This window comes from Chrysemys picta, chromosome 11 (genome assembly GCF_011386835.1).
Source record: "Chrysemys picta bellii isolate R12L10 chromosome 11, ASM1138683v2, whole genome shotgun sequence".
Classification (NCBI taxonomy): Eukaryota; Metazoa; Chordata; order Testudines; family Emydidae; genus Chrysemys; species Chrysemys picta.
In genome coordinates, this window is record NC_088801.1 from 73072815 (window position 1) to 73089437 (window position 16623).

Consider the following 16623-nt stretch of genomic DNA (forward strand, 5'->3'; position numbering starts at 1 on the left):
GTATAGGCCTTATAAAATGTCAGGAATTATTCTCTTTATTTACTCACATGGCAACCATGATTCAGAATCCGTTTACAGAATGTATGTACTTACTATGCTGAAACAACATTTAGCATGAATATAGTGAGCTCACTCTCTCTCCTGGCTCTTACTGTATAATAGAGATTTTGAATAGCTGTTGTCATATGGTGACATGGCTTTAATACTAAAATGGAAAAAAAAGCGCTAAGCTTTTACTTAGCAATTCCAGAGGTAGGTGTGAGGATGAGATTTTTACTGTGGGATTCCTCAGTGTAGTGCCTCTATGGGCGCATGCTGATTAAGGAGACATTAAATGCTCAAATGAAGGTTTCAACATTTCCCATAACTTAACATCAGAAGTTGACTTTTTAAAATGAAGGGTTTGTCAGTGGGTCACTGTGCATTCAGTTTATTTTTACATCTAAATTTCCTTTTTTTTAGTCGTACAATAGGAGGAAGATGAGGCTGAAACTGATAAGCATGATAATGCACAGGGACATTTTGTCGGGATGACAGCGTGATTGTCCAGACACATGCCCATGTAATATTTTATTTTGTTCATTTATTTGGTGATTTGTGTACGTGTGGTAATGAACGTGACAGCCTTTGAATTGGATAAAATTGCATTGTCAGTGAATTTTTACAAATGAGACTATTAATACACTTGAAATGGTTATTTTATTAACCATTTGCTTTCATCTTGTCTTTTCTCAGTTTTATTGGAAGGATTTATGTGTGTAGAAGAGCAGAAATAAAGGCTGATATCAGTACAAACCCACTGTTTATCCTCCTTTTGGTGATTTCTAGAGCATTTAGCTGACTAACATTACCCTTGCTGTGGTATGAAATTTATTTTTACTCAATTGCTGGGCTTTGATTCCACATGGCTGTTTAAACTGGGGCACAGATGCATCTTCAGTGTATAATGCATGTGCATAATCATAAGCGCAGGATTGCAGTAAATAATTCATGTCAGCTGGGGCCCTTGGTTCTCGTAATGAGATCTCAGGGGCAAAGCCTCGAGCGCTTGGCTCCTTCCAGATGATCTATGAAATAGGCTTTGCTGTTATGGTTATTCAAACCGACAAATACTTAGTTAACACACAAATCCCATTAGTTGTTATGGGGAAAGGAAATTCCTTAGCAGTTCATTCTATCCTACTTTCATTCCTCTTTGTCTCTTTAAGGATGAGATATAAAGGGAAACAATTGTAGATTAAAATTTAATTTTTTTTTGTAGCACAACTGATCACTAGCAATGACTTAAACTCAAAGTGCCTCTATATTTTAAGGATATTTTCAGATGGTGGCTTCCTTTTATGGGCACACACATGACATAATGTTTGCGCACACACCCTCAATGGGAAGAAACTTTAAAACCTGTGTGGTCAGGTGTTGGTGCTTGAAAAATAAATGTGTAGAAAGTGTATGTGCATGTGATCAGGTTGAGGCTGCTTTGAAAAATTAAGTGTTGGATTGTTCTTAGCGTTATTTGGTTCAAGAGTTAAAATATTGTGAGGGTATTGCTAGTTTCAAACAAGGTTGGTTCTCTGAAAGGATAAATTTGGTTGTTCTTGAGCTGAAACTGCTTGCTTGTATTATGTAGCTCTGGTAGTAGTGTAACAGGCTTGTATTTTCATCTCCTGATTTGCAGCTTACCTACCACCTACTGAATTATGTAGGAGAGAAGTGATAAGAAACATGACTTTACTTGCCTAACATAGGTTGGTTTCCTTTAATGCAAGTCTTATAAAGTCCTGTAATCAAAACCTTCCAGTTTCAATGGAGCCACTAATTAGATTTCTGAAGCTCATATAAGTGAGATACTGTAATTGGGAGCATCTTTCAGTTAGGGAACTTCCACTATCCTTTCAGTGCAATAAGGGTTGGGCTCTCTGTGTGTGCTGGAGAACCTCAATATGTATTTTTCAACCATCTATGGTTTTCCAACCAGATTGAAATCCTGTAGGAAAAAGGTCAAATTAGCACACCATAACTGTAGTCTAAACGTAGTGTTTACTAGGTCACATTATTGAGTTATAATTATGAATAAAAAGAAATATGAAGTTATTAATATAAATTGTTAATTACTCTAAAATATTAGTTTGTGAATGTGTTTAATTGGTACAGACTTCCCTAGTGTGTAGTACTGTAGCAGTCCTGAAAAGCTCCTGTAATTAATAGTAAATTAGCATATGGTTATGCTTTGTGGTTTATGCTGTATCTCAGCCCATCTGCTCTTCATGACACCTGGCTTTCAGTGGTCACCATGCATCATTGCTACTTCAGATGTTACAGATCAGCCAGTTTCACTATTAGTGTTTTCTCTTTGCTTGCCTTTCAAAGTCTATTTAAAAAGCATCCCACCTGTGGATGCATGACCGTGTTTAGATTTGTATTCCAGAACAACCCAACCCCTTTGAGAGAACTCCCCCACATAATCCATTAGGGTAGCACAGTTCAGGAGAAGTGAAGTGGACTGCTAGATTCTACTTCTTGGGGTGACTCTAAATGTCTCCTCTGCTTGGCACTGTTTCTAACTGCATCGCTTGTGTAACACTGGTCTACAATTTTTGAGAAGTCGTCTGCTTCAGAGATAAAATGTGCTATTTATTATGTATTTTGATGTGCTGAATTCAAATATGACAATTAAAACAACTGGCTACTGTTTCTAAGATATTTAAGTTTTTACATTTTATGTCTATGTATATTGTGTAGATAGTAGAGTTTTAATCATAAATTGTAAACCTAGGTCTTTTCATGTGTTTATGGTTGCTTTATATGATATTTCACCTGTCCTGTTTATGTAACACTTTAAAAATCAGCAAAAGGGTTATATAAATAAAATTGATTATGAAACAAAAGGCAAAAAACTATTATGTGTACATAGTTTAGTCCTATTCAGTGTCTACTCGGCGCTTCTTGGCTTGTCTCTTGTATTCATTAAATGGAGCATCTCTTGTCACTGTCCAGCAATAGTCTGCAAGCATTGATGGGCTCTATTTGCCCTGATAGCGTTTCTCCATTGTTGCAATGTCCTGGTGAAATCGCTCGCCGTGCTCGTCGCTCACTGCTCCGCAGTTGGGTGGAAAAAAATCTAGATGAGAGTGCAAAAAATGTATCTTTAGTGACATGTTGCAACCAAGGCTTTTGTATGCCTTGAGGAGGTTTTCCACCAACAACCTGTAGTTGTCTGCCTTGTTGTTTCCGAGAAAATTTATTGCCACTAACTGGAAGGCTTCCCATGCCGTCTTTTCCTTGCTACGCAGTGCATGGTCAAATGCATCATCTCGAAGAAGTTCACGAATCTGAGGATCAAAGACACCTTCCTTTATCTTAGCTTCACTTAACCTTGGAAATTTTCCACGGAGGTACTTGAAAGCTGCTTGTGTTTTGTCAATGGTCTTGACAAAGTTCTTCATCAGACCCAGCTTGATGTGTAAGGATGGTAACAAAATCTTCCTTGATTCAACAAGTGGTGGATGCTGAACACTTTTCCTCCCAGGCTCCAATGACTGTCGGAGTGGCCAATCTTTCTTGATGTCGTGGGAATCTCTTGCACAACTATCCCATTCGCAGAGAAAACAGCAGTACTTTGTGTATCCAGTCTGCAGACCAAGCAAGAAAGCAACAACCTTCAAATTGCCACAAAGCTGCCACTGATGTTGGTCATCGTTTATGCACCTGAAAAGTTGTTTCATGTTGTCATAGGTTTCCTTCATATGGACTGCATGACCAACTGGAATCGATGGCAAAACATTGCCATTATGCAGTAAAACAGCTTTAAGACTCGTCTTCGATGAATCAATGAACAGTCTCCACTCATCTGGATCGTGAACGATGTTGAGGGCTTCCATCACACCATCGATGTTGTTGCAGGCTACAAGATCACCTTTCATGAAGAAGAATGGGACAAGATCCTTTTGACGGTCACGGAACGTGGAAACCCTACCAGATTCCACTGCTGTAGTCTGGAGCCCAACAGCTCTGCCTTACTCTTGGGTAGTTCCAAATCCCTGACAAGGTCATTCAGTTCACCTTGTGTTATGAGGTGTGGTTCAGAGGAGGAGGATGGGAGAAAATGTGGGTCCTGTGATATTGATGGTTCAGGACCAGAAGTTTCATCCTCTTTCTCGTCTGACTCAAGTGAGAAGGATTCTGGTGCATCGGGAACCGGCAGTCCTTCTCCGTGGGGTACTGAGCGTATAGCTGATGGAATGTTTGGATAATGCACAGTCCACTTTTTCTTCTTTGACACACCTTTCCCAACTGGAGGCACCATGCAGAAGTAACAATTGCTGGTATGATCTGTTGGCTCTCTCCAAATCATTGGCACTGCAAAAGGCATAGATTTCCTTTTCCTGTTCAACAATTGGCGAAGATTTGTTACACAAGTGTTGCAGCATATGTGTGGGGCCCACCTCTTGTCCTGATCTCCAATTTTGCAGCCAAAATAAAGGTGATAGGCTTTCTTAACCATAGTGGTTATACTGTGCTTTTGTGATGCAAAAGTCACTTCACCACAAACATAGCAGAAGTTATCTGCATTGTTCACACAAGTACGAGGCATCTCTGCTCACTTTGGCTAAACAGAAATGTGTCCCTTTGCAAAATCAAACCCTGACAAATAAGAGAGCACGACACTGTATGATTTCTAGAGCTGATATAGGGCAATTTGTTCAGCAGAGTGATGTAAGCTTGGTTATGATTGCATCATCCATGACTTCTAGGAATAACATGATGCAATTCATATCATGTATGATGCAATACCAGCTTCAGATTGCATCATTCATTGTTTTGCCTAAAAAGCAAGTACTGTCCAAACCCAGTCATAGGTTTATTCATAGAGCCAGTCAAAGATGTATTTTAGTCATTTCTGGTTTAAATTGAGATCCCTTCCCTTTATAACTCACTTATCCTCTGCCATTCCCAAGTCAAAGGTCGTATATACTGACCCAACAGCATATCTTGAAAACTAGAGCCAATCAACAATGTTAAGCATCATTTTCGTTCTCCGTGACCCAGAATTAGTAAAGTTTGACTACATTTATTTCAGAAGCATTTTGGCTGTAGAGCATTGTAATCATTCTCTGCCTCATTCCACTATCAGTCCCCCTCTGCATAGTACAACCTCCCTGAGTGCATCTGTAAGTGCATTTTAGCTACACATAAGTATTCCATGCAGATTCCCCTCTATTATGCTGTTCACTGTGAAATTCACTGACTTGTATATAAACTGCAGCCTTTTCCCTTTGTCCTAATCTTGCTATCTGTCCTGTTCTTGGATTGAAAGTTCCTTGGATCAGGGACCACCACTCCTGAGGACATTTGGAAAGCCTTTAGCACATAATGGATATTATTGTAAACAAATTTTAAAATTGGGAACTGAACTATGGAAAGCTGTTCTGCCATTATTGGAGGACACTGGGCAGAGAGGGTATGTCTGTCTACACGTCAGCTTAGAGTGCGTGTCCTTTCTCCCCACAACCCGCCCACGTAGACAGACATGTGCTAGCTCTACTTGAGCTAAAAATAACGGTGTGGATGTTGTTGTACAGGCAGCAGCTTGCGTTAGCTGCCAGAGTCCAAGCTTGTCTTCCCCTCCTCCACCCCCCGAGTTCGAACTTGGTGGCTAGCCTTAGCCACCGTATCCACACTGCTCTTTTTAGCATGCTAGCTCCAGCAGAGCTAGTGCAAGTCTGTCCTCGTTGGTTGGGAGGCTTGCTCCCAGCTGCAGTGTAGATATACCCAGCATGGCTTGTTTCAGGCCAGGGGTTTTCTGGATTTGGGGTGGGAGTATGTGTGTGTTTGGGAGTGGCGGGGTGGGGGAGATAAGATGTCTGGTGGAGGAGAAAGTGGGTGATCTCTAAAACCAAAAACAAAAAAAGTACATTTTTGGTACTTGTTCTCTTGGGAATAACAGGTGCTGAGAGTACAAAGTACTGCTTTGAATGGGTTACATGTTCAGTGTTTCGCTGTGTGGTACAGTATTACGTGTATTTTACTTAAATTTTCAGTTCCTTGGAAACAGGAGTTGTCTTCCTGTATTTTGTGGAAATCCGTGTTTTGTAGCTGCTACCATATTAGAAATAACAAATAATTATATGGTCACTTGATGTAGTACATTCAGACAAAACACCTAACCATAAGGATGTTGCTAAATTAACACACACATACTGCCTTCATTCTCTGTTAATTAAATCAGCTTGATGTTCTGACTTGAGCTTTCTAGCTTGAGTAAAAAAAGAAAAAGCTGAAGTATTCAGGTATTCCCTACACACTTACAGCACAGAATTACAGCTTAATGCTTTTGCAGTGAATTGACCCTTGTGGGAGTGAAGTTGACATTGTTGACAAAGTAAGTTTTTGTTGTTCTTGTTTACTTGCACATGGATTGCTTTTCCTTCCTCTCTTTTAACCCAAAATCCAATATATTCTTCTCTTCCTAAAACCACCAAAAGAAAATGACTGTTTAGCCTTAAAAATAGTTGAGAGGAATGTAGCATGTTAATTTCTTACGTGAGCGTACATGGCAAATTTAGTGCAGAGTATAACAAAACAGTTAATTGAGCTGTTCTGCAGAGGCTGAATTCACAGAATAAGCATGTGTTCTGTTTTTCCCCTGAAGCTTAGCATGTAATGGTCCTATGGGTTTCTGCAGAAATGGTCAAGTCCATTTTTCTTTTTGCCTCTGGCCATTAGAAGAGAGAAGTCAGAGGCCTGCTTTTCAAACAAAACATGCCAAACCTTTTTCTTTCAACTTCAGTGTCTCCCCACTTTAAAAAACCTCCCCTTACTCCCATTTTCACTGTTTAAAGAATTGCACCATTGGAAAATGCGGATGGATGCCTGCTAAATAAACACGATTAAGACAATTCTGAAAATATGTCATGATAAGAAAGACTGAGTTCCAAGTCTTTAGTCATTTTAGCAAAGGCTGGAAAAATTTTTATATACCTATTTCAGCCATGCTGAAGCATTCATTAAACAGTGGACAGGTTTAATTTTAAACTTCATTGGCTGTCCTGGAGTTTTATATTTAACATTGGACTGTAACTACGTGAAATAAACTTTTTCTAGGTCTTTAGGGGTTGGGCATGGCCCTATATTTTGTTACCATATTAATTTGAAATACATTTGTTTCTTGGCTACCTGAATTGATCTTAGCTGTTTAAAATCTTCTAGTTCATGTTTTAAAGTAAAATAGACCGCTGTGTGAGTGAATAAAAAAAAAAATTAGGTTAAAATAACAAGTATAATTTAGCCTGCCAAAAGCAGTGAAATGCAGAATTAAAGCTTCCACTGTTATCCTTATGTCACCCTGTTGTCCTTAGCTACTGGAATGATCTCAGAATGTTGTCTATTCTTGCATACCATATGTGCTGCAGTACTAGGCAAAATATGGTGAGCTAAGGGTGAAATAGTAGTCCTAAATTGTTTCATAAGGCTCTTAGAGGTCGTTATACAATTATGTAAGTGTTGTGTAGACCCTTCAAATGTGGTGGGATTCAAACTTCACCTAGTATCTTAACACAAGTGAACAAAAGGGCTTATACTGTTTACAGAAAACATGCAAACTTTAAAATTTATACTCAATTTTTTAGGCAATGAGATCCAATGTATGGGGAAAGGTGGTAACAGCAATACCACCACTTTCCCTCCCTCAGTATCTATTCCCTCTAACAAATAGCAGAGCATTACACCAAAGAGGATGAATTGGACCCAGTTTGTAGCGTAATAGCATTTACATTATGTTCACATGTTGATTACGTGGGTTTTCAGAGATGGGCAGCTTGAAATTGGGAGTGTCAAACTCCAGCGATCCAATCTTACCTAGTATTTAGATTCAGGTTTGCCATCTGTAAAATAGGAATACACCTCTACCCCGCTATAACGCGACCCGATATAACACGAATTCGGATAGAACGCGGTAAAGCAGTGCTCCGGGGGGGGCGGGGCTGCGCACTCCGGCGGATCAAAGCAAGTTCGATACAACGCGGTTTCACCTATAACGTGGTAAGGCTCCCATGGACAGCGTTATATTGAGGTAGAGGTGTACTTGTATCACAGAGCTATGTGAGGTTTCATGTTTGTAAAGCATGTGGAAGGTATAAAGAACTCAGGTACTAAATTTGCTTTTTTGGTAGAGGATTTTTTGTGCTCTGTTACTTGTTAACTCAGCTGCCTTGTTTGCTGTTGGTTCCTTTAACTGTCTTAGAATTGACAGAGGACAGTAGTAAGCGTCTACTCTTGAATACAACACCTAGCCTTCACTGTGTTGAGAGTTAGATGATGCCAGTCTGTCTTGACCTTCAGTAAAGAGACCTGCTGATATAATCTGGATGGGAAAAAAGCAGTGTATCTGTGGATTTTTCATAGTGCCCTTCAATTTTTGCCAGGTATCAGTTTCACTTGTAGGTGACAGAAAATTCAACAACAACAATGACGACGACGAAACGTGATGAACAACAAATGAATTTGGTTAGGGAATGAACCACAGTTAATTTATTTTAGGCTTCTGTGCCATAAGCCATTGTACTATGTATTAAGTCATTTGAAGTGCATCTCAGAAGAAAGCCAACTTCTTTGTCACTTGGATTCTTTTTTATTATCTGGGATCTTTTAGTCAGAGGGGTTCTCTTTCCAAGTGAAAGCATTGATTGACACTTGTGCGTGTGGAGGTTCTGAACATAATTTAAAACTACTCTTGCAGAATAACAGATAAACAAACAATGTCTAAAAGGGCAAGCATCCAAATTTAAGGTTAAAGACTTAAAAGTAGGAATATAAGCAGGGTTTTGGAGCTGTGTTCCAGCTCCGCTCCAGCTCCAGGCAAAAACCTGCAGCTCCACTGCTGCTCCAGCTCCGAGCTCTGCTCCAAAGCCCTGCATATAAGACATGCCTTTGTCTTACATATTCATGGAGTGAAGAGGGTTACTAGTTTTGATTTCTGTAGCTTTCACCTCAGAAGGCAGAAAAATAACTTCTCTCATAAGGAAGAAATAAGACAAGTTGCTCTCATTCTTTTTTACCAATGTAAACAAGTGGCTACTCAAGTTTTTCCTTACTAGTGAGTCTGACAGGATGTCTACTAAACTAAATTGTCTTGAATTGACTCTGACCATTGAGCCCCTCTTTTGCTGTATGTTCCATGAATCTCAAGATCAGCAAGTTGTACAGAGAAGTACAGGAAGCTAGGCTGCAGATCCATAGTTGAGAGGAGCTTCTTGGCAGGCCATCCATGGCAGGCCATCCATGACAGCCCAGTTTGCCTCTTCTGCTGTCAAAACCATAATAGATTTTTTCAGTCCTTCCTTGCTTGCCCAAGTCAGAAATACAACCTGAAGGCAATTAGAAGTAAAATTGGAGTTTTAGGCACCAAAGACTTAAACATAGTGTGTTTGGCAGTTGCAAGATGACATTGCCTGTAACAAGTCCAGTTCAGAAAAGCACTGTTATTTACTAAATAGATTTATTAAAGCTTTATTGTGAGATTCAGGGTTCACTTCCTGTGATCTTTTCCCTAGGTACTGGAGAAATGTTTGCAATTCAATGGTTTCATTTTTTGTGAACAATGCCTAATTGTTCGGTTGACTGAATAGGCTTTTCTTACAAAAATGTATTGAATATGTGCATACACCAGTATGCACACACAGGTTAGTTACCATGCTGCTGCACAGGATTCTATCTGAGAAGCAGGAGACCTTGTACAGCTGAGGCTGGGATTGTGAGTACACCAACATGATAGACTGATACTAGCATTCAAGTGCATTACGGTGACAGTGGCGGTCAACATTCTAATCACATTACTACACTGATGGCTCACCCTGTATATGATAATGGCATAAAATAAATACTAGAGTAGTGTCAGAGTTCCTTCCTCACTCTGAACTCTGGGGTACAGATGTGGGGACCTGCATGAAAGACCCCCTAAGCTTACTTTTACCAGCAGGTTAAAAACTTCCCCAAGGCACAAATTCCTTTCTAGCCTTAGTATCGCTGCCACCTCCAAGTGATTTAAACAAACATTTAGGGAGGGCCACTTGGAGCCCTGCCTTCCCCAAATATCCCCCCAAGTCCCTACACCCCCTTTCCTGGAGAGGCTTGAGAATAATATCCTCACCAATTGGTACAGGTGAACACAGACCCAAGCCCTTGGATCTTAAGAACAATGAAAAATCAATCAGGTCTTAAAAGAAAAATTTTAATTAAAGAAAAGGTAAAAGAATCATCTCTGTAAAATCAGGATGGTAAGTACTTTACAGAATAACAAAAGACTCAAGAACACAGAGGATTTCCCCTTTAGGCAAAACCTTAAAGTTACAAAAACAGGGATAAACCTCCCTCCTAGCACTGGGAAAATTCACAAGCTAAAACAAAAGGTAATCTAACGCATTTTTTTCCTGCTATTACTTACTATTTCTGCAAGACTAGATGCTTCGTTCAGATATACTTAAGAAGATGGAATTTCCTTGCCTGGTTTCTTGGCTGGCTCCGAGAGAGACAGACCAAAACTTTCCCCCACAGATTTAAAAATTATCTTCTCCCCTTATTGGTCCTCTTGGTCAGGTGTCAACCAGGTTATCTGAGCTTCTTAACCCTTTGCAGGTAAAAGAGGAATTAACCCTTTATAAGGTAAAGAGGGATTTTATGCTACCCGTAACCGTATGTTTATGACAAACAGAAAACTAATTTAAAGAGAGTCACTTTTCTTTATCCTTAGCTTGTAGGAAAAAGAGGAGCAATAAATTAAGAGGAAGAGTGGGTGACAATTGAAGTCAAATTCAGAACTGATATAAATAAGCAGAATGCCATTGGTAGAGTGGGGGTCTACCAACTTATATCTGGTTTGAATATGTGAAAAAGCACTTGTTTAGAAATATATCATCAGTAACTCCAGACAAATTTTAGTTGACTTTTTGCACTGATTTCTATTTGACTAATTTTAATGTGATGTTCTTTAGACTGGAAAATCTAGCTTTTATGCTGCTTTGGTCAATCTCAGGAAAGTATCAGTCATAAATCTCTGTTCTGTGTTCTACATACAGTAGGTGTTAATTCACACACTACATTGCAGAGAGTTGAGGGTAACAGCAGTGAAATGTCTGTCTACTTTTGTTCAATATTTCTTACTTGGGGAAAACCAGACACATAAGCAATTTGTAGAGAATAGCTGAGTGCAATTTGAAAAGTCATAACGAAGCCAAAATGTACATCCTATTCTGAACAAATGGTATTTATTATATCTTATTTCCTTGTTGATTCAGTAATATACTGGCAAAAGACACTGAGCTCTGTGCCTCTGTCATGCCAATAGTCATGAGTATTTTTGTACTAATAGACCTTCCCTTTCCTTGTTGAAAGTTAACACAGCTGCAGACCTAGTCTACGTGGTGTAGTTTGCCAGCTGACTGAAACATCTGAGATTTATGTGCTTTCTGCATGATGACCTCTGCTTGTTGATTCAGAAATATAAACAAGTGTGCGCTCCTGTTATTGGCTTTGGTGGAACTTGACCAAAAATCAAGACTACTTTGCTGTGCAAAACTTAAAGGTATGTTCTGAAGCCCTGGATGAAAAAAAAAATTGCCAGATGGTTTTGAGTTTTGAGAAATTCAGTTCAACATTTTGAATTATTTTGTCTGGAATGCAGAAAGCAATTTCGAGGGTCCTGGGCCATCAGGTTTGGGGCGTTCACCCTATTTCTGCCCTTTTTGTGAATCCAGCAGAGGAATGCAGACCGAGAAGCGAAGCTACTGTGTGTGGAAGTTTGCACAAAGCCTGCCTGCCTTGTGCCTGGTCTAATATTAACCCTGCATTAGAAATATAGATGCAGATCCTCTTTCCACCCTTTCAAGAAAATTAAAGAAAAACCTTGGTTAATATTTTCAAAACTGACTTGAAAGCCCACATCTCATTGAAAGATTTGCCTTCTAAATCACATTGGAAAATGGAATTTAGGCTCCTAAGTCATTTAGCGGGTTGGAAAGTTTTACTTTGAGACATTTTATGGCGTGTCTAAATTTAGTAGTAACTGAATGATGCTGCTGCATAAGTACCCTATTGTAATTGTTAGGGAAATCCAGCAAGTTTTAATCTAAACCAAGGTTTTTAATGAAGTTAAGAGAGCTTCCCAACTGAAACATTGTATCTGCTATCTTGGCTAAAGTAGCTCTGTTTGTTTTAGCCCCTCCATTATGGTGCAAATACAAAATTTCAGCAATAACTGTATTGGTAGATGTATTGGTTGTACCATATTTGGGGATGGCAAATTTTCAAACCGCAGGAAGTGACCTCCTTTTCCCTAACATTTGACTTGCTTCCGGCTATGTTGCGGGCTATCTGAATATGTAGACCTTTTGCATTAAAGAGAGAACTTTTTACTTTAATATGTATATCAGTAAAAAAAGTGTGATTTTTCAACTAGTTGGGATAGTATAGTATAATGCATAGCATGTAAAAAGGCTTAAACAAGCTTGAGTGTAGTTGGCTAGCATAGCTTAAGCTATGTCTTTGACTCTGTTCCCTGTGTGTGAAGACTATCCAAGCTGTACAATTATTTACCTCAAGAAATGGAATATAATACAAGCCGAAATTTAAAAATTACTTGTTGATTTACTGTTAAGTTAGGCCAATATTGCTTGCATCTTTGGTTAAATTATTAACTATTCTTGCTTAGTGCCTGATATTTCTTAAGTGAAAGCTTCTTATTTCATCATTATGGGATTTTGATTTATTTTTTGAAATTTGGCCTATGTACAACTTTGTGAGCCTCATCTGAGTCGTCACTGAAACCTGCCACTTCACATGTTCCAACACTGTTCCTGAGGTGAACAGATGGTACACACTGTTTGCTACTGTGGCCCTGAGAGTATGGAAGTAGCTCCAGTATAGTTCTACATCTTCCCTTCTCTCCCTAGTTAAGAAACCCCACTCATTTATCAGAGGACTTCTTTTCCGGCCTTTGGTGTCTGTGTATAACCACTCCATTAGTCATTTTTATACCATTTAGTTTTTTAACTTCATTTATGTTAATGGTGCTGTTCCCAGGGGCTTTGTAGCATGTACAACTAGATTTGAAAAAAATCTCCGTTTGCTTTTCAGTTAGCACAGTGAATGTTGAGGTCTTTTTAAAATTTGCATATTGACTTTAACACTGATTTTAAAGGTAATTCTTCAAATTGGTAATGACCAGAGATTAAAAGTTTACTAATTGGTTTTGTAATTTTATAAACATATATGCATAAGACTTGATATTGGATGACCAAGAGTCAAGTCAGGATACACTTGAATGAAAAGTAGCAGTCTTGTGTTGGGTGGGACAAAAGAGCACAGCATATAATTACACAATCTTAAGAAATAGAGATCACAGTAATCTTATAGTGTAGAGGAATTATATTTTGGTAAATTGCGGGACTTGCCATATCAATTTACTTTCCTGACAATTTATAAGTGATTCTGAATCTAGAGCAAATCATTACTAAAACTTGCACAGTAAGGGCAAAAAATAAACCTCACAAGAATAGGAACAGTCTTTCTTACCTGGTTGCTGTCTGATCAAATGGGAGTTTCAACCTTTTGATGTTATTTCTGGTTGGTTTTTTTTCTATCATTTTCTTCAAGTTTGGGGGGAACTTGCCTCCCATAAAATGATGTGGTTGATTATGTTGCCCCAGAAAGGCTTCTGACACTGAAATATAATAAGTGAGGGGGAAGGTGAGTAAATGGCAAGCTCTGTCTTCTACTATTTTTGGATGTTTAGAGCCTATGACTGACTTTCTTATTATCCTTTTCCACAAATGGATGCTCCACTCCCTGCTCAAGAAGGTTCATACATGAAGCGGTGAAGCAACAGCTGCTGGCACCACAGAGGGTTCCTGAAATCCTGCTTAAGGAGCAGTAGCTCCTCCCTTCTCCTGAAAAATCTCAGGGAGCAGCAGTTAGGGAAGGATGGCTGACAGCTGATGTGTGCAAGGAATCTGATCAATTGCTGTGGTATTTCCCATGGTTGCTAAGGTCATATCTGTACCCTACACTGCTTCCCAGAAATCTTTCGATCTGTCTTCAGGAGAGTGGCGATAGACTAGGCCTGTTCATCCTGCACCACACACCTAGGATCTCTGAGACACTAACTCTTCTTTAGCTAGAGAGGAGGAGGAAGTGAAGTGGGACACATAAGATCCCCATGGCCTCTTGCCTTCCTCTGTCGTAGGCAGGTTGCCAGGAGAGGCATAGGAACAGGCAGTGGGTTCTTGAGCTGCAGCCAAAGGAGTAGGGAGCTCAAGGTCAGTTCCATAGTAGGCAGCCTGTTGAGTTTGCCTTCACCTCATGCTCTTTGTCTCTAGCTCTGTAGCATAATTTGGTAAAGGTGTTTTCCCCTAGCTTCTGCTCCTCGGTCTATCCTTGACTCTTAGAGAGGGGTTCTGCTCCTCTCCTGCTTCTTGAAGGAGCAGTTTCTATTGCCACAAGTGCAACTGTTGCAGCTGGTCCTTCTTGCTACTGGTTGCTGTGGCTTCCGTGCCTCCACTTCCTGCAGCAAAGAACATGGTGAATGGAGCTGCACTTTGAAAGTGTCAGTTCTCAGCCTCATTGATAATATAGGGACTAAAAGAACAATCAGGAATGTATTGCTGTAACTGAACACTCCAAATCCTTGTGTTCCGTATTCAGGTTCAGATACTCTACTCTTAAGGGCATATTTGAAATATTGATGTAGGTAGGTAAGGGGGAGAAGGGCTTAGGCGTATCCCATTGCATTTTTTTGGTGCTTCCACTTCATCTCTGGCTTCCAAATGCACTCAGTGGTGGTCCTATGGTAATCTCCTTGCTTAATTTGGGTTGCCAGAGCGTCAAGTTTGCCTGCAAGGAACTATGTGCTTTTCTGCAAGCTTTTTGTTTTTGCTCAATAGTTCTACAAACATGTATCTAAATTAAGATTCTTGCCTGCAGATACAGTAAAGGGGGTCACTTGTGACAGAGAAAAAAAGCCTGTGTGAGAGATGCCTGTGAGGAAGCAGGAAACACGTTAGAGAAATCAGTCCCTTGATTTTTACTTTTTTGGCATTTGTGCCTCTTAGTGATCTTTAATCTTTGAGGCAGAATGTCTGGGGATGCAAAAGAGTTTGCTGTGGCAATTTTTCCTTAGAATAATTCAAAGCAGGATACCGTGGGATTGAAGTACATACAAAATGTCTGCCATCATGGATGACTGATTCTTCTCTCCCTTTCCTGGTGCTTATGGACAAAACACCCAGTCAGTGCCTTGGAGCTGTTTCACTTAACTTTCTCTTTGCAGCTTTCTTTAATTCAAAATTTTACTGAATTTACAGATAATTTAACAATTACGTATGTATGACTCTCTGAGGTGAAGAAAACCTCAGTTTCCATGATTTATACTAAACAAGATTCAAGCACTTGTTTTTTGCGTTTAGTATTTAGTCCTATATAAAGCTAAGTGAAAAAGCTACTAGAAATGCAGTGCAATGCAGACCGTAGCGTTTTGGGATGAGGAAAACTAACCTTTTCTCTAAGTGAAATTAATGCTCCCATGCTTTGAGGAATCAAGTAGGAGAATGATTTCTGTGTGAGTAGTTAGCATAGTTCAAGATTTAAGACTATTTTGGTGTATAGATTCTCTTTAGTTTAATATTCATGTGACTACTGAGGATGTGTATGAACAGTCCATTATATTTTGTCAAAATTACCTTTACAGTCACTTTACACGGCTCGTACATATTTTTCTATATAGATACCCATATCTATCCCTTATCTTCATTGATTTGGTCCAGTGCAGAAGTATCTGAATTAATCCAAGTGATCAATAATTATCCTGCTTTTCACTCTCCAGAGAATGGATTTGGAAAAGAACATCTGTTTCCAGGACTGATAAACAATATTCAAGTACTTTTTTTTTTTTTTCCTTTACCTGAACTTTGCCAACCTTCTTGCAAATGGTTGAACATATGTAGAAGCTTTCGTGTACCCATAACCAGAGTAAATACAGCTTTGGGATGATAAATACAAAATGGATCTGGTCAGAGTGGGGAAAAATAACAGGGGAGGCCATGTGAGTTAAATCAGTTCAGTTATAATTCAAAGTTAAGGGAAGAGGGCATACAGAATAACTTGGTTTTCTGCTGTTGAAAATGATGGATTAATTGAAATTTTGACCCAGTCTAGCTTCCGCTGAGCTTTTATTTAAGCATGACATAATGTAATAGCCTTATATTGTTTTTTATTTAATATTTTATATTCATCTAGCTCATTTTCCACTACTACATTCATTAATTCACTTAAACTCTTGTTTATTCCTTAGTTCCTTCATATTAAGCACTTAAACACTTCTATACATGTGACATTGTTCCACACTTACTGTATGATTTCAATATCAGTTTTGTTTGGACATAAAGGTTTTTGAGCATCACAGACTCCATTATACTCTCAGATACAGCTGTGTAACCTCACTAACTTCAGGTTGGGCATGGCATCTTTTTCAAAAGCTTAGTGTTAAACCTGATGTCCTTGCCAACTTTTAGCTTCAGTAATATTTTTTTAACCTAAGGTAGCTCACAGAATTCCTCAATTAGATACATTCTGCTTCAT

General features: G+C 39.1%; 1 protein-coding gene across 8 annotated transcripts in view; it reads left to right on the forward strand.

Annotated features, from left to right (window-relative positions):
• Positions 1–16623, forward strand: part of AGAP1 (ArfGAP with GTPase domain, ankyrin repeat and PH domain 1) — a 653489-nt gene that overhangs the window by 78032 nt on the left and 558834 nt on the right. The window contains exon 1 of one of the 8 annotated variants that reach the window (XM_065561184.1): positions 541–562. The exons of the other annotated variants lie outside the window; for them this stretch is intronic. The gene's annotated coding sequence lies outside the window, so the exon portion shown is untranslated. Of the gene's footprint in view, positions 1–540; positions 563–16623 lie in introns of those variants that run through there. 8 annotated transcript variants of the gene reach the window in all.